This window comes from Erinaceus europaeus, chromosome X, assembly GCF_950295315.1.
Source record: "Erinaceus europaeus chromosome X, mEriEur2.1, whole genome shotgun sequence".
NCBI classification, from domain to species: Eukaryota; Metazoa; Chordata; class Mammalia; order Eulipotyphla; family Erinaceidae; genus Erinaceus; species Erinaceus europaeus.
The window spans coordinates 34,761,359-34,787,500 of record NC_080185.1 but is presented as its reverse complement, the minus strand read 5'-3'; positions in this window follow the sequence as shown (position 1 = coordinate 34,787,500).

Sequence of the window (26,142 nt, the reverse complement as noted above, 5' to 3'; positions counted from 1 at the left end):
TCTTTCCCTATCTCCCCCTTCCCTCTTAATTACTCTCTGTACTATCCAATAAAATGAGGAAAAAATTGGCCACCAGGAAAAAAAAGGACACCAGGAGCAATGGATTTGTAGTGGTGGCACTGACCCCCAGCGATAACCCTGGGGGGGGGGAGAAACAAAATAAGTTAAATAAAATGTATTTTCTTCAAGTTTCTATCTATCTATGTATACATATATACATACAATACTATTGAAATTCTGGTGCTTTATGTTTATCAGTCAGACTTCAATTCCTAGCATAGCATAACTTTGAACATAATAACTTAATATATATTCTTAAATGGATGAATAAAACCTGAAGCTAGAGATGTAAATAATAAGTTTACTTATATGACAACTCTCTTGGAGAGTTTTGGATTTTCCGGAATATTACATAAATCTCTCAGAACTAGGATTGTGTGATATGCAGCTTTTAAATTCTAACAGTGCCAGAAATGGTATATTATCCACAAAAGCCAGTTGATAAATGTTTACATGTCCAGATGGTGTGCATAAGTACTAATTATAGTGTTTTAATTTTATGTATTTAACTCACTTCATACCATTCAGAGATGAAAATCAAGAAGAATAGCAATCATTACAGTAATTCTCACTCTATTTTTCCTGTGCCTTACCCTAATTTAAATTAGAAAATGTGTCTGTTACTGAGTGGTAAGTAAGGGTAAGTGAAAAGAAATTTTCATCATCTCATACCCTCTAGGGCTAAGAATAGTGTATTAGTGTATACACACATGCATATACATAGCTTAGTCATGAGGAGTTTTGAAAATTCCTAAACACATCATAGTATTAAATTAAGTTAAATTAATTTCCTCTTTGTTGCCCCTGTTTTATTGTTGTTTTTATTTATGCCATTGTTGGATAAGACAGAGAGAAATGGAGAGAGGAGGGGAAGACAGAGGAGGAGAGAATAATAGACACCTGCAGACCTGCTTCAACTCTTGTGAAGCAACTCCCCTGCAGATGAGGAGCCAGGGGCTCAAACCGAGATCCTTACGCCAGTCCTTGCACTTTGCACCACGTGCACTTAACCCACTATGCTACCTCCACATCATAATATTTTATTTCTGGTCTGGTCCCAGTATATCAAATTCATGCAACAGTTTCTCATTTTATTAGGTAGCCAAAGACTACTGTTATGTTATGTGAAGTTACTTCCCTGAATAGTAGTGATCGTTTGCCTTTGATTTGGATTAGTGAAATACCAAGTTAGGGAAATGATGAGTTTTGGTGATGGTGAAGATGCCAATTGAAGCAAATGAGCCTTATCAAGGCACACATCTCACAATGTGGCTTAGGTGTGAAGGATAATAGAAGACAGCGACAATGATTAGGAAGCATTGGGCTGAAGGAGAAACAGTAAAAGAGGGAGATAATCAAGTATACATTTTGAACCAAACTGAAGAATAAGAATTCCTTTTGTTACCTAAGGCCCATGTCTACTCATATTTATAACTGGATCCTCTGTAGCATCATTTGCATCCCTGTCAGTCTGAGATCACATTCTATGGTCATAGCTAGGAACATTCTATGATGCACTCATTTCAGGACCAGTCTTCCTTGAGTGGCAGAGTAGATTAACTCAGCTTCCCTTCAGAGAGTAAGGAAGTTTCTACCACTGCTGTTCTATATTGAGGGTAAGGTCCTGTAGAGGCCCATGGGAGGGTTCACTATGTTAGAGGTCTAAGACCATCATATCTATGTGGGAATTCCAGGATTCCCTGAGAATCCCTGGATGATGGGGTGGCCTGGTAGTGACCAAAAGGGCCATAATTAAAGTATGCTGGTCTCTTACCATAATCTAGCTTTTGTAGTTCTAAATTTTTAAATTTAATTTCTTATTTATAAAAAGGAAGCATTGACAAAACCATAGGATAAGAGGGATACCACTCACACAATTCCCACCACCAGAATTCTGTATCCCCTCCCCTGATAGCTTTCCTATTCTTTATTCCTCTGGGAGTGTGGACCCAAGGTCATTGTGGGATGCAGAAGGTGGAAGGTCTGGCTTCTGTAATTGCTTCCCCACTGAACATGGGAATTGACTCGTCAATCCATACTCTCAACCTGCCTCTTTCTTTCCCTAGTAGGGTGGGGCTCTGGGAAAGCAGAATATGTTTCAATAATTCAACTGTATTTTTTCCTTTTTTAAAAAACTTATTTGTAAAATAGAAAATATTGACAAAGATATAGAATAAGAGGGGTTAAATTTCACACATTTCCCACCACCAGCGTTCCATATCTCATCCCCTCCATTTGAAGTTTTCCTATTCTTTATCTCTCTGAGAGCACTGACCCAGGGCCATTATGAGGTGCAGAAGGTGGGAGGTCTGGTTTCTTTAATTGCTTCTCTGATGGACATGGGCATTGACAGGTTGATTCATACTCTCAGCCTGTCCCTATCTTTCCCTACTGGGGCAGGGCTCTGGAGAGGTGGGGTTCCAGGGTATATTAGTAAGGTCATCTGTCCGGATGAGTTAGGCTGATATCTTCATATCATCTTCAACTTTGTGTTTGGAATGTGTATTTCTTTGCTTCCTCCTTTCTTGTGGGACTTGGTTCAATAGTTCTTGTAAGGTGGGGTTGATTGTGGCAAATTCCTTTAGTTTTTGAATATTTGAGAAAGCCTTTATTTTTCCCTCATATCTGAAGGATTATTTTGGAGGATACAATATTCATGGCTGGAATTTCCTCTCCTTTAGAACTTTGAATATGTCATTCTGATGAAAGTCTTATAGCTCTGCCATTGCATGTAACTTCTTTCCTTTTCCTAGCAGCCAGAAAAAATTTTTTCCTTGTTGTTGACTTTTGATAGTTTTATGATAATGTGTCTTGGTATCGGTCTTTTTGTATTTATAAATCTGGGTGATCCTTCTGCCTCTTGGATGAAAATGTGCTTATGGTTTCCTAAGTGAGGGAAGTTCTCAGCTAAAATTGCTCTGAAAATGGACTCTGGGCCTTTGGCCATGTCTTCCTCTTCAGATATACCTATCACTCTTATATTCTATCTTTTGATGAAGTCTGCAATTCACAGATAGTTGCTTCAGTCTTTCTAAAGTGTTCCTCTCCCTCATCTTTGAATTGAAAGAGTGGGCTGGTCTTATCTTCTGGATTGGAGATTATTTCTTCTGAATGTGTGGATCTACTTGCTAAGTCTTTTACCTGGGCATGGGTTGCAGTTAGAGTGTCTTTTACTCCCCAGAGTTCTGACTGAAGTTCTTTAAAGATTTGATGATTCTTAGTGATCTCTGTTATAAGTTCCTCTCTCATGTGTTTTAATTCTATAGTAACATGCTCTTTTAATTCTTGCTTAGTATCTTGGAGAGTCCTCACAATGAGCTCTGTGTAGTCTGTCTCTCAGAATCTGTTTATATCTGTAATTTCTTGCATTTCCTCTGTTTCATTTCTGTCTGGTTGATATGGCATATTTGGCTGTTTAGTTCTATTTCTCTTCTTTCACTTTTTTTTGTGCTGGTTATTGAGGGTGAGCAGGTGATGCTATTGTGATCTCTAGGTTTCTCTTGTCTGTATATTTTTCAGCATGTGGGATGGGGTGGGGGGTGATTGCTTTGGGCTGTCTTATAGTCTCAAGCGCCCTGTTTTATGTTGTGTCCTTGCCTTAAATTCAGAAGGCTAAAGCCCTCTTGAGTCAAAGAATAAGAGGTTTTAAGCTCCTGTCTCTTTTCTTCTGGCACTAGGAACAATGTTACTTGCTTGCTGCACTTAAAGTGAAATCGCCAAAATGGTGCAGCTCAGTTCCCGTGCCACCCAGAGGTCTGATTTGACTTTGCTGTTCTTCAACCCATGCCCACACTCTTTTTCACTTCACCAGCATGCAAGCACCCACCTAAGGCTGCAGAACTTTTGGCTGAAGATTATGACTTCAGTTGGGTCTCCTGTATTTATTTGTTATTTTGGGAAGAGAGGTGATTTGGTCCCAGTTATTCTGTAGCCACGCCTCATGGAAGTCCAGCTAAGTTGGATTTTTTAAGGATAACTATCAGTAAACATAGTCTCAAGAATATTTTTATTGGTAACTGAATATTTTTTCTAATCTTTGAAAATTTTATGGTCTACTTTTAGGAGTCATATTTGAGATTAAATGTAATTAGTGATATTTTAATCAAAATACTATTTGTGATTACCTCTTTTATTAACATATTTTGTTAGTGATTTAATATTGATTTACAAAATTATTAGATAATAGGGGTACAATTCCACACCATTCCCACCACCAGAGTTCTGTTTCCCCATTCCCTCCATTAGAAGCTTCAGTGGTTCTCCCAAGATCACATATATGAGTTGGCTATTATTTCTATATCTATCTATCTATCTATCTATCTATCTATAATCTATCTAAAAATCTATCTATCATCTATCTGTCTGTATTTTTTTGCACAATTTTAGTATGATCCTACCTTCTTTTCCTTTTTAAAAAATTTTTATTTATAAAATGGACATATCAACAAGACCATAGGATAAGAGGGGTACAGTTCCATGCAATGCCCATGAAATTCCATGTCTAACCCCCTTCCTTGATAGCTTCCATATTCTTTATCCCTTTAGATGTATGGACCCAGGGTCATTATGGGGAAGGTCAGAAGGCGGAAGGCCTGAATTCTGTAATTGTTTCCCCGCTGATCATGAGCATTGGCAGGTCGATCCATACTGCCAGCCTGTCTCTCTCTTTCCCTAGTGGGGCAGGGATCTGGGGAGGGGGACTCCAGGATACATTGATGAAGTTATCTGCTCAGGGAAGTCAGGTTGGCATCATGGTAGCATCTGGAACCTGGTGGCTGAAAAAAAAAGTTAAGATAGAAAGCAGGACAAATTGCTAACTAATCATGAACCTAAAGGCAAGAATATTGCAGATGAAGATTTGGGGTCTCCATTTTGGAAAAAGCGAGTAGGTCTATTTAAAGTATATTCCAAGGGGCTTATGACTTCACTAGTTTTTTCCTGAGCCTGACAGCTAATATGCAGGTGGACGCAGGTTATTGTCCTGGGAAATGGTGTCATATTTGGAAAAAGGACTAGAAAGCTGGATCAGGGAAGAGAGTAACTCCTGAATATGGGGAAAGTATATATGGTGATTACTTCTTATTAATCAACTTTGAGAGTTATAATTACCTTATAAGTTGTTTTACTTATTACTTTATCTTGTTTACTTGTTCCTTCTCTTTTTAACATTGAAAATCTTAGGCCTTCTGTAATAATAAGCAAAAGTCATCTAACAGGGATTTTATTTCTTTTATTTTTCCAGCCATTTAACTATAAAACTCACTCTACCACAAGCAGATTTTGGAACATGATTACATTTGGAAAATTCATTTTGCCATCTTACTAAATTATGTTGACCCAGTTTCACTATTCATAGTTCACAGCAGGCTTTCTTCAAATTTCTTGTATAGCTTTTCTCCTTTTTCCAACAGAAATTTAAGACCTGAGGTTAGAAATATGAACAGTGTATTTTTAAAGATGTGACTTCTGAAGAGAGTTTCTGTGGCATATCTCTTAGAGATGTTACTAATGCAAAGTGGAAGAAGTAAAAAGGGGGAAATGGGAAATTTAGTTATAGAAAAACCTTATTTATTCATTATGATTCTAGAGCAGTGATATGTAAGGAAATTTGAAAACTAAGCAAGCTATACCACCTACACTCAATGGGTGCTACTTTTGAAAGGGAGACACTTTTATAGATAATTTGAAAGACTGTGAAAGTATAGGAAAGGAAGAATTATGAGAACAGTTTTATTTTAATGATAATCTCTAAAAATTTCATAGAGTATATCAGACTTAATGGCAGATGACAACTCTAAGCATAGACAGTAAATGAATTTTCATAATAAAGTTATTAAAAAAGGAATAAAGTTATTAAGATAGCAGGGGGTTATAACTCAAATATTTGGAACAATATCAAATACCTTACCTCCATGTCATTGTATGTGGAAGATTTTTATTTATCATAAAATATGTGAGCTCTAAAAAAAAAGTAATTTCAAAGTTTGATAGCACGTTTGGTGTGCTATTCATTCATGATTGTGGTGATGGTGCTGTGTAAGTGTCACCTTATTAAAATATTACTAAGCCACTTAAATGGAAAATTGAAGTTATAGTTTTGGGTGTAGATACAGTATTTTAACTAAAAGTTATTGCTTTGGGCTAATTAAAAGGTCCTCTGTCATTATTAAACATTTCTTTATAAATCTGTCAGTGTTTCCTTTTTACAAACAAAAATAAAAAAAAAAAGAATCAGTGAAATTGTATTGACTTCCAAACTACAGGGGACATGTTGTGTAAAAGGTGGAATGCTATCATAAAATTATAATTACAGGCTACGTCTAAGGAAGTTTTTACTGCATCTATCTCCACTTTATCTATTTAGTCCATCAATAATACAAAAGATTTGAAGCAAAAATTATAATAAATTAAGTTTGAATCATTCACTTGATTGCATTCTTGGTCTCATTCCCTGGAAAGAAGACCACTAGGAGAGGTAGATTCCTTGTCCAGGCACTAAAATCCAGTGATAACCCTAGTGACAATTAAAAATAAAATCTGTATCACTGTATCAGTCTACTATTATATTAATTGTAAATTTCAAAGCTGTATATAACTTTACTTCTCCAATGAATGTTAATATCCCATGTAGGTTTTTAAAGTATTATTATTATTATTATTACTGTTATTGACCAGAGCTCAGGTTTGGCTTATGCTTGTGCCTGGGGCTGAACCTGGGATCTCTGGTGTCCCTGGCATGGAATCTGGTGGTCTAGCAAGTTAAGGCCTCTCCCTGGTTCCCCTTTTCACTTTTTTAATATTAATTTATTTATTTTCCCTTTCATTGCCCTTGTTGTTTTATTGTTGTTGTTATTGATGTCATCGTTGTTAGATAGGACAGAGAGAAATGGAGAGAGGAGGGGAAGATGGAGAGGGGAAGAGAAAGACACCTGGAGACCTGCTTCACCACCTGTGAAGCGACTCCCCTACAGGTGGGCAACCGGGGTCTTGAACTCGGATCCTTAGACCGCTCCTTGCACTTCACACCATGTGAACTTAACCCACTGTGCTACTGCCTGACTCCCAAAACTTTTCACTTTCAATGATACTCATATAAAATCTATCTCTTCAAAAAATTTCACACTCCTTTGTCACCAAAAGATATACTGTAATATGCAGGGATTTGAAATTCAAGATGTTATCTTTATGCTTCTAAGGAGCAATCTGGTAAATTTTTCTGTTTTAAAAAATGAGGCTAATAAAATATAATGATTTTCAACAGACTGAGAGATCAACAGTATGCCTACATTTCAAACATTAATTTTGGTATAGTGATAATAATAATGAATTTACACTTCCTACCTCCCTCCCCTTATAGCTTTTCTATTCTTTATCCCTCTGGGAGTATGGACCCAAGGTCATTGTGGGATGCAGAAGGTGCAAGGTCTGTCTTCTGTAATTGCTTCCCCACTGAACATGGAAGTTGGCAGGTCGATCCATACTCCCAGGCTGTCTCTCCCTTTCCCTAGTGGGGCGGGGCTTTGGAGAAGCTGGGCTCCAGGACATATTGGTAAGGTTGTCTGTCTAGGGAAGTCTGGTTGGCATCATGGTATCATTGGGAACCTGGTGACTGAAAAAAGAGTTAACATATAAAACCAAACAAATTGGTGACTAATCATGAATCTAAAGGCTGGAATAGTGCAGATGAGGAGTTGGGAGGTCTCTGTTTTATAGATAGCTAGTAGGCCTATTTTAGTTATATTCCAAAGGGCCCATCACTATACTAGTTTTTTTTTTTTTTTTTTGCCTGAGCCTGAAATCTGATATGCAGGTGGATCCAAGTTATTTTCTGGGGAGATGATATCATGCTTAGAAAAAGGACAAGAAAGCTGGATCAGGGAAAAAGTAGTTCCCAAATATGGGAAAGGTATATAAATATTGTTGATATTTCTTCTGAATGGTTTACATTATCCTGCATATTATGTCTTGGAGCAGAATCCCTCTTCTCAACAAGAGGAAATGCAACATAACAGACAAAATGCTCCACCCAGCATTTTATGTTTAGGTGAGAAAGAACTTCTTGGGTTTCTGTGGTTTCCATTTAAGACAAGAGGACTGGAGTCGAGAAGATGCAGGGGAGAAAATATGTTGTTGTGTTTGGGAAAAGCAAATCAAATGTTCATATCCCTATGGCTAAACCAAAACTTCATTCTCCTTTTACTCAATTTCATTCTAAAAGTGATAGATTCACTGAGTTCTATACACACATAGAGGTGTGAAGCTATACTCCTGAACATTTATAGCATTGTAAAAGAACTGCAAACTCTTGCTAGTAAATTTTGTTAAAAATATACAAGATTTTCCCTTCCTAAAATGTGGATTTAGCCAGGTAATCGAGTTAAAAGAAAATATAAGAACATACATAGGACCTGTAGTATACTATCTAGAGAATGAATATATGCATTATGAAAGTACTAGGAGGACAACAAAGAGTGATGGAGCAACACAATTTTTTAAAGACATAATGGCTGATCCCAAGCTTCAGTATAGATAGTGAACTTTAATTACTTAAAGATCACAACACTACAAGCAAGATTAACCCAATGTGAACTCCCAAAACATTAGAATTAAATTGTCAAAACTCAAATATAAGAGAAAATTATGAAATCAGTAGGAGGAAAAGATTGCCTCTCATGTAATGGAAGCCCCACAAGTTTGTCTTTGGATATCTTAGAAAACATCTGCAGTCAAAGAGAGAGTGAAATAATAAACTTAAATTATTAAAACAAACAAACAAACAAACAAACAAAAAACCCTGCTAACCATTGAGTAATATCCTAGACAAAATTATCCTTCAAAAGTGAAATGAAAAGACATTCCCAAACAAAAGCTGAGTTCTCTTTCACGGGATTTACTTTACAAGAAATGATAAAGGAAGTTCTTCAGATTGAAATGCCAGTTTGAAAACATGTAAAAATATAAAATTTACTGGTAAAGTAAATAATCAAAGTCTGACTATGTTAATATTGAAATATTGGCACATGAATGAATTTAACCTATATGAAGTATCATGTTACAACTTTTTTAACCTGTCATCTCTTCTTGGTTGTTTTGGTTATTTCTAAATGCTGGCTGTTATTGATAGCACTTCCAGAAACATGGGTGTTTGTAGTCTTTTCAGCCTTTGTCTTTGTTGTGTTCTTTGTATAGATGTGTAGGAGAGGAATTACTAAGTCCTATGGTATGTTCATTTTTAACATTTTAAGAAATCTCCAAACTGTTTTCCATAGGGGCTGCACTGATTTGCAGTCACACAACCTGTGTAGAAGTGCTCCCTTCTCTCTACATCCTTGCTAGTACTTGTTCATTCTATACTTTGTGATATGATACATTCTCACAAAGAATATTTTACAGTAAATACTGATTTACTTAATAAATGACAAGATATTCGCTTTTGTTACAACATGGATGGAAATAGAAGGAATCACATTGAGCTAGATAAGCCATAAGAAAAAGGACAAATACCAGATGCTCTCACTCATAGATGGGATCTAAAAAACAAAGCAAAAGATAATACAGAGTGAATCCTCACTGGACTGTAGTCTAACATAACAGACCTGGGAACTCAGGAAGGGGAAGGAAGGGATACTAAGGGGAAGTTAGGGACCTAAGTTCCTATGGCAGAAATAGATGATATTTTCGTTGAGGGTGAAATTTCCTGATGCCTGTATTCTAACAACAGTCATATAAATGAATATTTCCTAATTAATTGATACGGGAAAAACTTTATGCTTTACTCCTTTTTTAAAAAATCACATGGGGTTGGCAAAATAGCACAACTGATTTGTATGTTGCTTTGTCATATCCTTTTTTTAATGTCCGCTTTGTCATATTCTTGAATTATGTTCTAGCCTGGTCCTCAGCACATTGAAGGAAGCTTCAGTGCTGTTCTCTCTCTCTCACTCTCTCTCTCTCTCTCTCTTTGCATTTCTCTCTCTCTGCATCTCTCTATCTATACCTGAAAAAGTCTTCCTGGATCAGTGAAAATTCAGAGATGACCGAAATAATCACATTGCAAATCTAAATATATACAATATGTACTTCAGTAAATTGGAAAATGACTATCAGAAAGATAATCTCCCTTTAGCTTGCAAAAAGTCAAAGTATTAGAAGTATTTTATAAATTTTACATGAATCATAATTTTTTAAAATTTTTATTTATAAGAATGAAACATTGACAAAAAACAGAATAAGAGGGGTACATATCTACACAATTCCCACCACCAGAACTCCATATCCTATCCCATAACCAGAAAGCTTTCCTATTTTTAATCCCTCTGGTAGTATGGACCCCGGGTCATTATGGGGTGCAGAAGGTGGGAGGTCTGTCTTCTGTAATTGCTTCTCTGCTGAAGATGGGCATCGGCATGTCGATCCATACTTCCAGCCTGTCTCTCTCTATCCTTAGTGGGGCAGGGTGCTGGGGATGCAGGGCTCCAGGACACATTAGTGGGGCTGTCTGTCCAAGGAAGTCCAGTTGGAATCATGTTAGCATCTGGAACATGGTGGCTGAAAAAAAAAAGTCAACATATACAGCCAAATTGTTGACTAATCATAAGCATATAGGCTGGAATAGTTTATATGAACAGTTGAGGGGTCTCTGTTTAGTTATATTACAAAGAGCCCATGACTATACTAGTTTTTTTTTCCTGAGCTTGCTATCTGATATGCAGGTGGTTCCAAGTTATTGTCTGGGGAGATGATGTCATGGCTGGAAAAAGGACCAGAAAGCTACATCATCTCTATCAGGAACAACATGATAGACCCCTTTGTGGGCCCCCATAGAACTTTGCCCTCAACTTGGATCAACAATGGTAGAGAATGTCTATCCTCTGAAGGAAGGCTGGAAAACATACTCTATGCCACACCTGAGGAAGATGGGTCCTGAAATTGGGGCAGTTTGAAACATTCCTACTCATGACCACAGAATGTGAGTTCAGATCTACAGGGATACAGAGGTCACATAGGCTCCTAAGCTGAATATGGGCCCCAGATTAATCATAAATCTTTATGGTAAGTATGATTATGGAAGTTTGGTTGGCATCATGGTATCATCTGGAACCTGGTGGCTGAAAAAGATTTAAGATATTATGCAGAACAAATTGTTGACTAATCATGAACCTAAAGATAAGAATATTGCAGATGAATATTTGGGGTCTTCATTTTGGAAAAAGCTAGTAGGCCTATTTTAGGTATATTCCAGAGGACCCATGACTTAACTAGTTTTTGTCTTCACCTGACATCTAATATGCAGGTGAATTCTTATCTTTAAAGAAAGATTTTTGAAAAAAACAAAGCTATACAAGAGTAGGACATTATGTACATATTACTTTTATGGACACATAGATGTTTATGTGTATTGCATTTATTTTTATAATGACTTGTAAATGAAATAGACTGTTAAAATATCAACTGTTTTCTTATTTATACTGCTCTAATAGGATTCTTTATAGTCAAGTGTGGGTTAACATCAGCATAAAACATAATGGGAAAATAGCATTTCTTGACATAAGGACATGTTGGCATAAAAACAGAAACATCTGTTTTAGCTATTTTATATTCATATAAATTAAAGAGGAGGGAAGGGACATGTGCATATCCACGCATTCAGAGATTACCACTTGAACATTTCCTTCTCCAAACAGATGAGTTGAGAGATCAGTGTTCATTATTTGAGTATAATTTGGTAGCACTGCTCTAGAGGAAAGTGGTTTTGTACTTTAATGCAATATATGAGCCCCAGTAAATGTGTGAAAAGAGGAACCAAGTAAATGGAAAAAAGGTTTAGATATTCAAAGGTATTTTTTTATTTTAAAGTGAAATTTTCATAGACCAGGTGTGAAGACAGACATTCTATGACAGAAAGGAACTGAAAAAGACCTAGGGAAAAAAATCCAAACAAGGTATTTCAGCTAGCACAGGCATCTAAAGAAAATTATGTGCCTGCAGTAGGAAATCTCTCACAAGCTAATTATTTTTTTTCCTTTAGAGGCATAGAGGAAAAAAAAACACACACACTAGGATTTATACAAAATGTTCTGTAAGGATATGGTGAGGGACTTGAGCACAAAATTTACTGAGACCTATAAAATTACCGAGGACAAACAAAAGGGCTTGGAAATATGTTTTAAATGGAAGAATGAAAACCAGGACAAGAGATCCTTTTCTAAAGATACAATATTAATAGAGGACAGAAAGAAAAATGATAATTTAACTCTATTTTGTACCCAGCCATTATGTTTTCCTTTTTATGAGTGATTTGATATTGACTTACAAAATTATAACATAATGAGGGTATAATTCTATGTGGATATAATATTAAGAGAGAACAGAAATAAAAATAATGATTTGACTCTATATTGTACCCAACAATTATTCCATCATTTTTTTCCTTTTAATAAGTGATTCAATATTGATTTACAAAATTTTAGATAGTGAGGGTATTATTCTTTAAAATTTTTTATTTATTTAATTATAACCAACAACTGTTGGATAAGGGGTACAATTCCACACAATTCTCACCACCAGAGTTCTGCATCCCATCCCCTCCCTTGAAAGCTTTCCTATTCTTTTTTTTAAAAAAATTATTTATAAAAAGTAAACATTGACTAAACCATAGGATAAGAGGTTTATAAGTCCACACAATTCCCACCATCAGAACTCTGTCCCATCCCCTTCCTTGATAGCTTTCCTATTCTTTAACCCTCTGGGAGTATGGACCCAGGATCATTGTAGGAGGCAGAAGGTAGAAGGTCTGGCTTCTGTAATTGCTTCCCCACTGAAGATGGGCTTTGACAGTTTGATTCGATCCATTCTCCCAGCCTGTCTCTCTCTTTCCCTAGTGGGGAAGGGCTCTGGGGAAGCGGAGCTCTAGGACACATTGGTGGGTTGTCTGTCCAGGGAAGTCTGGTCAGCATCATGAAACTGTACCAGTTGTTTATAGATGCTTGATATCAATCGCTTGTCGGATATGTGACATGCAAATATCTTCTCCCAACTAGTGGTTTTCATGTTTATTTATTAGAACTTCAAGTATGTCAAATACATCATTATATCACCTTATGACTTTCACTGTGTATACTGAAAAAAAAGGCAGTAGTGTTATTGCAGATGACTTATGTGCGATGGATTGTTTTTGTCTTACTGCTTTGAAGGTTTCCTTGTTGTTTGACAACTTGATTATTACATATCTCTGTGCAAGACTGTTCAGATTTATTCTACTTAAAGTTCATAGAGTTTCTTTTATTTGTATATCTATGCTTTTCATCAATTGTGGTAACATTTTAGCCATTTTTGTTTTTTACTGTCCCCGGGGTTATTGCTGGGGCTTGATGCCTGCTCCTGGTGGCCATTTTTTCTTTCTATTAATAGGACAGAGAAAAAAATGAGAGGGGAGAAGGAGATTGAGAGGGAAAGATAAAGCTAGCTACCTGCAGACCTGCTTCCTACTTGCAAAGTGTCCTCATGCAGGTGTAGAGTGGGGGCTCAAACCTGGGTCCTCATGCATAGTAATGTGTGCACTTAACTGGCTGTAACACCAACTAGTTTCCTATTTTAGTCATTTCTAAGGCAATATTCCTAGTTCTGGTCAAGCTGCTGGGTGACTAGCAGGCCCTGTTTGGCATTATTGTCACCACCACAAAAACAAACAAACAAACAAAAAACTACTTTATACATGGAAAAACCCACATGGAAATAATCTTGTAGCTCAGAAGAACTCACAACAAAAGAAAAATCCCAGAATCCAGGTGACAAAGACAGATAAACTTACAACTGAGGGGGGGAGTGTTTCTTGCTTGAATTTTAATTAGTGTTTCATGCCACCAGGCCAATATCTTGCCATGTAGCCATCTGTCTTACGGGGCTCTCATCACTGTCTGTCTGCTTCTGTTGCTATCACCTTTATGAGCTCTGTCTCTGCCACAGCATCCAGCTGTGGACTGTCTGTGTCTGTGGTAGCTGCCAGGTTCAGTGTGCTTTTGATTTACCCTATGCCTGATTCAGTTCTAGATACAACTTTCCAGGTCCTCAGCCTGTGTGGTTGCCCTCTTGATTTGTTGGGGCCCTAATACTCACTGTCTTATGGAGAATCACATAATGTGAAGACATCACAATTCATCAGTAATGTTGGACCAAGACAGTATCTTGAAGAAAACCCAAAATTCCATAGAGCTTTATAAATTTTTTATATTTATTTTCCATTTTGTTGTCCTTGTTTTTTTATTGTTGCTGTAGTTATCATTGTTGTTGTTATTGATGTCATCGTTGTTAGATAGGACACAGAGAAATGGAGAGAGGAGGGGATGATAGACAGGGGAAGAGAAAGATAGACACCTGCAGACATGCTTCATCACCTGTGAAGTGACTCCCCTGCAGGAAGGGAGTCGGGGCTCGAACCGGGATCCTTATGCCTGTTGTTGAGCTTCATGCTACGTGCACTTAACCCACTGCGCTACCACCCGACTACCTATAAATATTTTAATGATCACCTCAAAGATGTGATCATATATATTCTCAGCTAATTGAGAATAATTATGCAAAAAGACTACAACAAATACAGAAACAGTAAGGAAATTTATAGATAAATTTATAATAGCTATCAGAGGAATAAAGTGTACAGGACCACCATTGAAGAAAACACTAGAAATAAAACAGACACCAAAGATTAAGATGGAGAACAAAAGATAAGATAGAAAAAGCAAAAAGAAAAAATAAATAACCAGTGAAACAAATGAAGATAATATAAAACAAATACTGAACATCAAGAGGAACAATATACACATCATAGGAGTCCAAGAAGAAAAGAGGGGAAAAAAGATAGAAATTTTAGCTAATAATTTCACAAATTAAAAGACTTGAAGAAGCCCCAGATCCAAGAGACTTGACAGGCTTCAAGAAATGTGAATCTCCTAGCCTAAGCTCATCAAAGCATATAATAGTTAAAATAGAAAAGATCAAAGAAAAAAGCATTACTATGAAGACCACCAGATAAAAACAGAGCTACATATAAAGAAATGCGCTAAGACTATCAGATGACTTCTCAGCAGAAACTTGAAAGGGTAAAAAGAACTAGCAAGATATATTCAACATTCTTGGTGGGAGAGGCCTTGACTTAAGAATACTTTATCTGGGGAGTCGGGCTGTAGCGCAGCGGGTTAAGCGCAGGTGGCGCAAAGCACAAGGACCGGCATAAGGATCCTGGTTCGAACCCCGGCTCCTCACCTGCAGGGGAGTCGCTTCACAGGCGGTGAAGCAGGTCTGCAGGTGTCTATCTATCTCTCCTCCTCTCTGTCTTCCCCTCCTCTCTCCATTTCTCTCTGTCCTATCCAACAATGACAACAACAATAATAACTACAACAATAAAACAACAAGGGCAACAAAAGGGAATAAATAAATAAAATAAATATTAAAAAAAAGAGTATTAAAAGAATACTTTATCTGTCAGGTTTTAAGGAGTCTTAAAGAAATTTTCATACAGGAAACAATTAGAGGAGTTCATCATCACTAAACCAGACCTACAAGAGATACTAAAGGGTCCCCCATGAAATGAAACAATAGAATGATCTTACCCATAGGCAAAAAAAAAAAAAATCCAGGAAAATAAGCAAAGGTCATTAATGACTATGTACAGGGACAACAGAACAAAGGCTAGCAAAGTATTGTGTGGAGGGTTATTGGTGCTTTGGTGAGAGTGGAGTGAGGTGACATTAAAAAAAAATCAGGGAAGGGTGAATTAATGATTTACAATCAACAGTAAAGGGGTAACATTTATTATTATTATTTATTTATAAAAAGGAAACACTGACAAAACCATAGGATAAGAGGGGTACAACTTCACACAGTTCCCACCACCAGAACTCCGTATCCCATCCCCCTTGATTGCTTTCCTATTCTTTATTTTATTTTTTATTTATTATTTTATTTATTTATTTCCTTTTGTTGCCCTTGTTGTTTTATTGTTGTAGTTATTATTGTTGTTGTCATTGTTGGATAGGACAGAGAGAAATGGAGAGAGGAGGGGAAGACAGAGAGGAGGAGAGATAGATAGACACCTGCAGACCTGCTTCACCGCCTGTGAAGCGACTCCCCTGCAGGTGAGGAGCCGGGGTTCGAACCAGGATCCTTATGCCGGTCCTTGTGCTTTGCGCCACCTGCGCTTAACCCGCTGCGCTACAGCCCGACTCCCGATTGCTTTCTTATTCTTTAACCCTCAGGGAGTTTGGACCCAAGATCATTGTGGGATGCAGAAGGTGGAAGGTCTGGCTTCTGTAATTGCTTCCCCACTGAAGATGGGCATTGACAGGATGATCCATTCTCCCAGCCTGCCTCTCTCTTTCCCTAGTAGGGTGGAGTTCTGGGGAAGCAGAGCTTCAGGACACATTGGTGAGGTTGTCTGTCCAGGGAAGTCTGGTTGGCATCATGCTAGCATCTGGAACCTGCTGGCTGAAAAGAGGGTTAGGTATGAAGCCAAACAAGTTGTTGAACAATCATGAACCTAAAGGCAGGAGTAGTTCAGATGAAGAGTTGGGGGTGGGTCACCAATTCTGCAGATAGCTAGTAGATATATTTTAGTTATATTCCAAAGAGCCTGTGGCTATACTAGTTTATTTCCTTTGAGCCTGAAATCTGATATGCAGGTAGATCTAGGTTATTGTCTGGGGAGATGATGCCATGGCTGGAAAAATGACCAGAAAGCTGGATCAGGGAAGAGAGTATCTCCCAATTATGGGAAAGGTGTATACATATTGTTGACTGTAAACTCCATTGATTTGATCTCATCTGGGGTCCATATTGAGCTTAGGAGCCTATGTGACCTCTGCATCCCTGTAGATCCTACCTCACATTCTGTGGTCATGAGTAGGAACATTCCAAGCTGCCCAAATATCAGGACCCATCTTCCTCAGGCATAGCATAGAGTATGTTGTCCAGCTCCCTTCATATATTGGAACATTCTTTACCGTTGTTGATCCAAGTGGAGGGCAAGGTCCTTTGGGGGTCCACAAAGCGATCTGTTTCGTTGTTCCCGATATAGACTACCAGTAACAATGGAGAGAGGAATTTATTTGAGCTCTAGGCCCATCATGTCTGGTTGGGAATCTCAGTATTCCACGACTAGGGCCCCAGCTGATGGGGTGGACTGATAGTGACTAAAGAGTCATCATTAAAGTATGCCAGTCTCTTGCCCTTATTCAGTTTTTGCAGTCTTTGCTTTGATAAGGATAGATTGGGAGTGAGTGAGGGAAGTATATTAGGAAATAGGTGATGAGGGTATCTAAGTCTAAGTAGACACTATTTCTTTATGAAATTCATACTGACTCACTCCAGACTATTGTGTACTTTTGCTTTCAGGTATATATTTTGCCCTAATTTATGGATACAAATGAACATATACCCTATCTCATGGGACCTGGTCTATATGTAGGTTTTGAGACTTTATTGGGAAGTGAACTGCCTGGAATGGAATTAGAGTATCCTATGAAAGGAAAGGTCTCACCCGAGTAATTAGGCTGCAGGGTTGACATTCCATGCCTGACATCTCTGGACACAGTCTGAAGTGAAGCATACCAAGGTGGTATTTGATTAGGTTGAGATCAGCAGATGTGATGTCTTTTGGTATGACTTAAGAGAAGCATGCAGGACTGGGGAAATATAGTCTCTATAGAGGAAGCTGGAGGTTCCTGCTGTGTTAGAGTTTAAGAAGGCATTAGATAGTTATTGATATAATCACATTATTTGGCAATTGGGTTAACTTTGAAAAATCCCTTTGTTAGGATTTTCTGTATCATACACAACATAAGCATAATTTATGTTTTGACATTATTTTTATATAGCTGTGCCACCAGTTGCTTCTCTTCTCCCTGTTCTAAGCTTTTAAGAGAGTCAACATATCAAAGACTCAGCTTATAGTCTGTGCATTAAAAATCTGAACAATGACACTACAACACATTAAAAAAGTTGAACAATGGCACTACAACACATTAAATCCATATTATCAGTAAATGTCAATGGCTTAAACTCACCCATCAAAAGGCACAGAGTGGGAGCATGGATCAGAAAACATAACCCAACCATATGCTGCTTGCAAGAATCCCACTTGACCCAACAAGATAAACACAGACTTAAAGTGAAAGGATGGAAAACTATCCTACAGGCTAATGGACCACAAAAAAGGCAGGAACAGCCATTCTCATCTCTGACACAATAGATTTTAAATTAAATAAAGTAATAAAAGATAGGCAAGGTCATTACATAATGATTAAAGGATCAATCATCCAAGAAGATATAACAATTATTAACATCTATGCACCCAATGAGGGACCATCTAAATACATCAAACACCTTCTCAAAGAACTTCAAAAATACATCAATAGTAATACAATAATAGTGGGAGATTTTAACACCCCATTTTCACACTTAGACAGATCAACAAAACGCAGAATCAACAAAGAAACAAGAGAATTAAATGAAGAGATGGACAGACTAGAACTCTTAGACATTTTCAGAGCTCTTCACCCCCCCAAAATTGGAATACACATTCTTTTCAAATACACACAACACATAATCAAGGATAGACCACATGTTAGGCCACAAAGACAGCATCAATGAATTCAAGAGCACTGAAATCATCCCAAGTATCTTCTCAGACCACAGTGGAGTAAAACTAACATTTAACAACAAACAGAAAATTATTAAAAGTCACAGAATCTGGAAACTAAACAACATACTGCTTAAGAACCACGGGGTCAGAGAGACACTAAACCAGGAAATACAAATATTTCGGAAACAAATGAAAATTAAGACACAATATATCAAAATACTTGGGACACAGCTAAAGCAGTACTGAGAGGGAAACTCATAGCCATAAAATCACATATTAAACAACAAGAAAAAACCAAATAAACAACCTTACTGCACACCTTAAGGACTTAGAAGAAGAGGAACAAAGGAACTCTAAATCAACCAGAAGGACAGAAATCACTAAAATTAGAGCAGAAATAAACAACATCGAAAATAAGAGAACCATACAGAAGATCAATGAAGCCAAATGTTGGTTCATTGAAAAATTAAACAAGATTGACAAACCCCTAGCCAGACTCACTAAAAAAAAAGGAGAAGACTCAAATTCATATAATTGTAAACGATAGAGTAGATATCACAACTGACACCACAGAATTCCAGAAAATCATGTGAGACTTCTATGAAGAACTATACGCCACCAGCTAGAGAATCTGGAAGAAATGGAAGAATTACTAGAAGCATATGCCCTTCCAAAACCGAAACAAGAAGAACTACAAAACCTAAATGCACCAATCACAGACAAGGAAATTGAAACTGTTATTAAGAATCTCCCCAACAATAAAAGTCCTGGACCAGATGGCTTCACAAACGAATTCTACAAAACCTTCAGGAAACAGTAAATACCCATACTCCTAAAGCTTTTCCATAATATTGAAGAAACAGGGAAACTCCCTTCCACTTTCTCTGAAGCCAACATCACTCTGATAACCAAAGCAGACAGAGACACAACAAAAAAGGAAAACTACAGACCAATATCTCTGATGAACATAGATGCCAAAATATTAAACAAGATCTTGGCCAACCGGATACAGCAACATATCAAAAATATTGTTCATCATGACCAAGTGGGATTCACCCAGGAATGCAAGGCTGGTTCAACATCCACAAGTCAATCAATGTCATTCACCACATCAATAAAAGCAAAGCCAAAAACCACATGATTATCTCAATAGATTCAGAGAAAGCCTTTAACAAAATCCAACACCCACTCATGCTCAAAACTCTACAAAAATGGGAATAGATGGGAAATTCCTCAAGATAGTGGAGTCTATATATAGCAAACCAACAGCCAACATCATACTTAATGGACAGAAGTTGAAAGCACTTCCCCTCAGATCAGGGACTAGACAGGGCTGCCCACTATCTCCATTACTCATCAACATAGTATTGGAAGTTCTTGCCATAGCAATCAGGCAAGAGAAAGAAATCAAAGGAATGCAGATTGGAAGGGAAGAAGTCAAACTCTCACTATTAGCAGATGACATGATAGAATACATAGAAAAACCTAAAAGATCCAGTAGAAAACTAATGGAAGTTCTTAGGCAATATAGCAATGTATCAGGCTACAAAATCAATGTACAAATATCAGTGGCATTTCTCTATGCAAACACTAAAACTGAAGAAGACATCCAGAAATCACTCCTATTCACTGTTGCAACAAAATCAATCATATACCTAGGAGTAAAGCTGACCAAAGAAGTGAAAGACTTGTATACTGAAAAATATGAGTCACTTTCAAGGAAATAGAGACTGATACCAAGAAATGGAAAGACATCCCATGCTCATGGATTGGAAGAATAAATATCATCAAAATGAATATTCTCCCCAGAGCCATATACAAATTTAATGCAATACCCATCAAAGTTCCACCAAGCTTCTTTAAGAAAATAGAACAAAAACTACATTCATTTATCTGGAACCAGAAAACACGTAGAATTGCCAAAACCATCTTGAGGAAAAGAAACAGAAACAGAGGCATCACACTCCCAGATCTCAAACTATATTATAATGCCATCATCATCAAAACAGCCTGGTACTGGAACAAAAATAGGCACACAGACCAGTGGAACAGAATTGAAAGCCCATATCTAAACCCCCACACCTATGGAAATCTAATCTTTGATAAGGGGGCCCAAAGTATTAAATGGAAGAAGGAGTCTCTCTTCAATAAATGGTGCTGGGAAAACTGGGTTGTAACATGCAGAAGAATGAAATTGAACCACCTTATCTCACTAGAAACAAAAATCAACTCCAAATGGATCAAAGACCTGGATGTCAGACTGGAAACTATAAAATACTTAGAGGAAAACATTGGTGAAACACTTTCCCACCTACACCTCAAGGACATCTTTGATGAAACAAACCCAATTGCCAGGAAGACTAAAGCAGAAACAAACCAGTGGGACTACATCAAATTGAAAAGCTTCTGCACAGCCAAAGAATCTATCACACAAACAAAGAGACCCCTCACAATATGGGAGAAGATCTTCACATGCCAAACATCAGACAAGAGACTAATCACCAATATATACAGAGAACTCAGCAAACTTAGCACCAAAAAAGCAAATGGCCCCGTCCAAAAATGGGCAGAGGATATAAAAAAGACATTCACTTCAGAGGAGATACAAAAGGCTAACAAACATATGAAAAACTGTTCCAGGTCTATGATTGTCAGAGAGATGCAAATAAAGACAACATTGCGATACCACCTCACTCCTGTGAGAATGGAATACATCATAAAGGACAGCAGCAACAAATGCTGGAGAGGCTGTGGGGACAGAGGAAGCCTTCTAGACTACTGGTGGGAATGTAAATTGGTCCAGCCTCTCTGGAGAGCAGTCTGAAGAACTCTCACAGGGCTATACATAGACCTTCCTTATGACCCAGTAATTCCTCTCCTGGGGATATACCCCAAGGATTCAATAATGATCAACTAAAAAGTTGTGTGTACATCTATGTTCTTAGCAGCACAATTCATAATAGGTAAAACCTGGAAAGAACCCAGGTGCCCAACAGCAGATGAGTGGCTGAGAAAGCTGTGGTACATATACACAATCAAATACTATGGAGCTATTAAGAACAATGAGCCCACCTTATCTGACACATCTTGGACAGAGCTAGAAGGAATTATGTTAAGTCAGCTAAGTCAGAAAGATAAAGATGAGTATGGGATGTCCCCACTCATCAACAGAAGTTGAGAAAGAAGAACAGAAAGGGAAACTAAAAGCAGGATCTGATGAAATCGAGAGCAGAGCACCAATGTAAAAACACTGTGGTGAAGGGGAGAGTGGCCATTGGGCTTCCTGGCACGGTGGGGGGGCGGGGTGGGTGGTGGGGATGGGACACAGTGTTTTGGTGGTGGGAGTGGTGCTTATGTACAATCCTATTAAAGTGTAAACATTATATAAACCACTATTTAATTAATATGAGAGGAAAAAAACTGATGATATGTCTAGATCCTCTTAAAACACAGACTGAGTCTTTTTAATACATAGGATGTCTTTGATATGTTCTCACCCAAAAGCCTAGACCAGGGAGAACAGAAGCAAGTGGTAGCACAGCTATATACAAGATGCTGGGTACTATACCCCAAACCCTATCAAAAGGACTTTCCAAAGTTAACCCTATCACCAAATAATGTGATGATAACAATATCCATTGTCTTCTTGAACCCTAAGGCAACAGTAACCTCACATTTCTACTATAGAGCCTATATTTCCCCCAGTCCTAGAACCTTAGGGTGGGGTCCACTTTTCTGCATGCTGCTCTCATATCAAATCAAATATTATTGTATCCGTGGATCGCAACCTAATCAACACAACAAGTGCCACCTCAGCATGCTTCAATACAGACTGTGACCAGAGACTTCAGGTGTGGAATGACAACCCTTCAGCTTCATCACTCGGGTGAGACCTTTCCTTTCATAGTACTCTCTAATTCCATTCCAGGTGATCCACTTCCCAATAAAGTCCCCAAACCTAGATATAGTCCAGGTCCCCTGAGTTAGAGCATAGGTTCACCCGTGCCCATAAACTAGGGGAAAAATATATACCTGAAAGCAGAAGTACACAAGAGCATGCAGGGAATCCCCCCCAACACTTCATCTGCACTATTACAGTTTTTAGGTCCATAATTGTTCAACAATTTGTTTGGCTTTGTATGTTAACTCTCTTTTCAGCCACCAGGTTCCGGATGCTGACCAGACTTACCTGTACAGATGACCCCATCAATGTGTACTGGAGCGCCACTTCCTCAGTGCCCCATCCTACTAGGGAAAGAGAGACAGACTGGGAGTATGGATCGCCCAGTCAACGCCCATGTTCAGCGGGGAAGCAATTACAGAAGCCAGACCTTCCACCCTCTGCAACCCACAATGACTCTGGATCCATACTCCCAGAGAGATAGAGAATGGGAAGGCTATCTGGGGAGGGGGTGGGTGGTGGAGATTGGGTTATGGGAATTGTGAGGAATTGTACCCCTCTTATTCTATGGTTTTGTTAATGTCTCCTTTCTTAAATAAATTAATAAAAAAGTTTTAGACAATCAATTTTTCTAAGGGGTAACATTTTAAGGAGGTGAAAACTGTACTTATGAAATGTGTAGTAGTTTGTGAGCCATATTACCTCAAAACCAAATATATATATTTATATATATATAACAAAAGGAGATATTGTTGGGTCATAGAGTAGGTTCATTTCTAGCCTTCTGAGAGTTCTCCAGAATGCTCTCCACAAGGACTGAAACAATTTACATTCCTACCGACAGTACAGGAGGGTTTCTTTGCCCCCACAACTTTTTCAGCATTTGTTGCTACTCTCCTTTATTTTTTTTTTAGTCTTCTTCCTTTTTTTTATTTAAGAAAGGATTAATTAACAAAACCATAGGGTAGGAGGTGTACAACTCCACACAATTCCCACCACCCAATCTCCATATCCCATCTCCTCCCCTGACAGCTTTCCCATTCTCCATTCCTCTAGGAGCAGGGAACCAGGGTCATTGTGGGTTGCAGAAGGTAGAAGGTCTGGCTTCTGTAATTGCTTCCCCGCTGAACATGGGCGTTGACTGCTCGGTCCATACTCCCAGTCTGCCTCTCTCTTTCCCTAGTAGGGTGTATCTCTGGGGAAGCTGAGCTCCAGGACACACTGGTGGGTTCTTCAATCCAGGGAAGCCTGGCCAGCATCCAGATGGCATCCAGAACCTGGTGACTGAAAAGAGAGTTAACATACGAAGCCAAACAAATTGTTGAGCAATCATGGACCCACAACAAATTGTTGAGCAATCATGGAATAGTGGAGAGGAAGTGTTAGGGAGGTACTCACTGCAAACTCTAGTGTACTTCTGCTTTCAGGTATATATTTTGCAGTAGTTTATAGCTACGTGTGAACATATGCTCTTTCTCACAGACTGGTGTATCTCTAGGTTTTGGGAATTTGTTGGAAAGTGATCCACCTGAGATGAAATTAGAGTATACTATGAAAGGAAAAGTCTTACCTGAGTAATGAAGCTGAAGGGTTGTCATTCCACACATGAAGCCTCTGGACACAGTCTGAAGTGAAGCATGTTGAGGTGGCAATCGTTGGGTTGGTTAGGTTGTGATCGGCGGATGCAATATTATTAGATATGGATTGGGAGAGGCATATGGGAAAGTGGGCCCTATCCAAGGATTCCAGGATTGGGGGAAGTAGGGGCTCTATAGTGGATATGTGAGGTTCCTGCTGTCTTAGGGTTAAAAAAAAACAATCGATAGTTAATGTTATCATCACATTATTTGGTAATTGGTTTAACTTTGAAAAGTCCTTTTGTTAGGGTTTCCTGTACAGTACCCAGTATCTTGTATATAGCTGTGCCATTGGATGCTTCTGATCTACTTGGTCTAGGCTTCTGAGAGAGTCCGCATATCAAAAAGACAGCCTATACATTAAAAAGATTTAGTTTGTGTTTTGAAAAACTTTGAGACATACAATTGATTTTCCCCCTCTCATATTAATTAACTAGTGATTTATATGTCTACATTTTGCTAAAAGTGTACATAAAAACCATTCCCACCACCAAAAGACTGTGACCCATCCCTCCCACCCACTTCCACCCCCCACTGGCCCTGGAAGCTGCATGTCTACCCCTCACTACAGGTTTTTTACTTTGGTGCCCTACTTACAATTTGGTCAGGTCCTACTTTTAGTTTCCATTCAGATCTTCTTACTCAACTTCTGTTGATGAGTGGGATCATCCCATACTCATCTTTATCTTTCTGACTTAGCTCACTTAACATAATTCCTTCTAGCTCTGTCCAAGATGGGTCAGAGAAGGTGGGTTCATTGTTCTTGATAGCTGCATAGTATTCCATTGTGTATATATACCACAGCTTTCTCAGCCACTCATCTGTTGTTGGGCACCTGGGTTGCTTCCAGGTTTTAGCTATTATGAATTGTGCTGCTATGAACATAGGCGTACACACCTCTTTTTGGTTGGGTGTTATGGAGTCCTTGGGGTATAACCCCAGGAAAAGAATTACTGGATCATATGGAAGGTCCATGTCTAGCCTTCTGAGAGTTCTCCAGACTGCTCTCCACAGAGGCTGTACCAATTTACATTCCCACCAGCAATGTAAAAGGGTTCCTCTGTCCCCACATCCTCTCCAGCATTTGTTGCTGCTGTCCTTTTTGATTTATGCCATTCTTACAGGAAGGAGGTGGTATCTTAGTGTTGTCTTTATTTGCATTTCTCTGACAATCTGTGACCTAGAGCAGTTTTTCATATGTTTGTTACCCTTTTGGATCTCCTCTGAGGTGAATGTTTTGTTCATATCCTCTGCCCATTTTTGGATGGGGTCATTGCTTTTTTGGTGCTAAGTTTGCTGAGCTCTTTATATATTTTGGTGATTAGTTTCTTGTCTGATATACGGCATGTGAAGATCTTCTCCCATTCTGTGAGGGATCTCTGTTTGTTTAATAGTTTCTTTGGATGTGTAGAAGCTTTTCAATTTGATGTAGTCCCATTGGTTTGTTTCTGCTTTAGCTTTCCTTGCAACTGGGTTTGATTCATCAAAGATGTCCTTGAGGTGTAGGTGGGAAAGTGTTTTACCAATGTTTTCCTCTAAGTATTTGATTCTTTCTCGTCTGACATCTAGGTCTTTGATCAATTTGGAGCTGATTTTTGTTTCTGGTGAGATAACATGATTCAATTTCATTCTTCTGCATGTTACAATCCAGTTTTCCCAGCACCATTTATTGAAGAGAGCCTCCTTTTTCCATTTAATCCTTTGGGCCCCCTTATCAAAGATTAGATGCCCATAGGTGTTGGGGTTTATTTCTGGGCTTTCAATTCTGTTCCACTGGTCTGTGTGCCTATTTTTGTTCCAGTACTATGCTGTTTTGATGATGATGGCTTTATAATATAGTTTAAGTTCTGGGAGTGTGATGCCTCCATTTCTGTTTCTTTTCCTGAATATGGTTTTGGCAATTCTAG